Here is a 2,062-nt window from a genome sequence, read left to right on the forward strand (position 1 = left end):
GGGGGCTTCTAACAGATCTGGAACAAGTCTCTCAACTCTTCTTATCCAGCCTCCCCTTCCTGCCATGATGTTTGAAATTTCTAGAATCCAAGTCCTTCCTATTGAAAGAGCACGATGTTTCCACCATGTCAGTGTTAATCTCGGATTTATTACTTAGGAAATAGATGAGATAGTTAATCTCTACCCCAAAGTATGACATTAACCTAGTGTAGCACAACAGGATAACTGTCTATTCACCAGCAAGAGGAAGAGGTTGGCAACAGGGCATGGCTGCTGGGGATGAGGTCAGACATGGAGCTTGCTGCTTGCAGTTCTAAGGAAGAAGTGAGCCCTTAGAGGGTAAGGAATTGAGAAATAGGGGGATGGGGAACCACCAAGGAGGGTGGCACTTTGACCCTCAATAATTGAGGAAACCAAGGCTAAGAAATGTCAGACTGGTTTACTAAGTAGAGGAGACTAGAGACAGGGCTTGAAATTAGACAGATAGTCCTTTTAATTTTCATACACATGACTCACCAAGGCAAGATCCTTACCCACCCTTGGGTAAGGTGAGCTGTGGGCTCATATTATCAATGAGGGTATTAGTAGCATTCACCCCATGGGTTGAAAGTATTAGCATGCCATGAAATAATATTGATAAATGTCCAGCATCTATCAAGATTCTATTGAACATTAGTTTTTGTCATCATTATTTTTAATAGCGTAGATTGGTACCCATGAGAATTGAGTTACTACAACCAAAGAAATGGAGTCCAGGTCAGGTGCGGTGGCTCATGCCTGTAATCTCAGCACTTTGGGAGGCTGAGGCAGGTGGATCGTCTGAGGTCAGGAGTTCGAGACCAGCCTGACCAACATGGTAAAACCCCATCTCTACTAAAAATACAAAAATTAGCCGGGGGTGGTGGCATGCACCTGTAGTCCCAGCTACTCAGGAGGCTGAGACAGGAGAATTGCTTGAACCCAGGAGAATTGCTGGAACCCGGGAGATGGAGGTTGCAGTGAGTCGAGATCGTGCCACTGGACACAATCGTGCCTAGGTGACAGTGTGACACTCAGTCTCAAAAAAAAAAAAAAAAAAAAAAAAGGAAAGAAAGAAAGAGAAAGAAAACAGAGTCCAGAGGTATATGGGCTCTTGGTGGAGTGGGAGGAGGATGTTGATACTCTTGGAAGAGTATGTTATACAAAAGAGGCACTTGATGAATGTTTCTTTTACTTTTTTTTTTTTTGAGAAAGTCTCGCTCTGTTGCCCAGGATGGAGTACAGTGACGTGATCATAGCTCACTGCAGCCTCAACCTCCCTGGATCAAGTGATTCTCCTTTTGCAGCCTCCCAAATAGCTGGGACTGCAGACACATGCCACTATGCACAGCCGATTTTGTAACTTTGTTGTAGAGACAGGGGTCTCAATATGTTGCCCGGCTGGTCTTGAGCAACTAGACTCAAACAGTCCTGTCACCTCAGCCTCCCTAAGTGCTGGGATTACAAGTGTGAGTCACCGCACTCAGCATGAATATTTACTGAATAAGGAAATGAAGTTACCTGAAAATCAGAGTTTCTATTTCTTCTATAAATTGTCCTTCACATACCCTTTGTCGTATACCAGGGTAATTTATATCATATTTCTGCGTGGGTTCTTTCTTTCCCAAAAGAGTGATCATGTAGGAATAATGTGTGGGTACCACGGATTCTGATGCTCTCTTACCTGGTATCCTGAATGGTGGAAACTTCTTTATTGAGGGAGGAAAGTTTGCTTCTCAAAATCCACAGAATTTGGAAGTAGAACACCAGGTTTATCTGTGGGAACCGCATGAAAAAAGTGACTTGGAATTTTCTTTTGGAGTCATTTTATACAGTCTAATTTCAGGGGGACCTAAGAATCTTTTCCCAAAAGACACAGGTTTTATAAAGATGGTACACACATATGTTCTGGTCCATTATGTGCAACACACAGCATATACCCTGTAGCATTTGGTGCTTGATTCGGTGACGATACAATTTATCATTCAAACCAGGACACTTTGAAAGTGGAAGGGTGCTATTAATGTCTCTACCAGGGAACAGG

General features: G+C 43.2%; 1 pseudogene across 1 annotated transcript in view; it reads right to left on the bottom strand.

Moving 5' to 3' along the window:
• LOC105530128 overlaps positions 1 to 2,062 on the bottom strand; it is a 56,785-nt pseudogene that overhangs the window by 7,912 nt on the left and 46,811 nt on the right. Inside the window, exon 7 of the transcript XR_001004600.1 lies at positions 1,703 to 1,831. The product of XR_001004600.1 is annotated as a putative EGF-like module-containing mucin-like hormone receptor-like 4 (transcript). The remainder of the gene's footprint in view (positions 1 to 1,702; positions 1,832 to 2,062) is intronic.

Source organism: Mandrillus leucophaeus, unplaced genomic scaffold, assembly GCF_000951045.1.
Source record: "Mandrillus leucophaeus isolate KB7577 unplaced genomic scaffold, Mleu.le_1.0 Scaffold8, whole genome shotgun sequence".
Lineage (NCBI taxonomy): Eukaryota > Metazoa > Chordata > Mammalia > Primates > Cercopithecidae > Mandrillus > Mandrillus leucophaeus.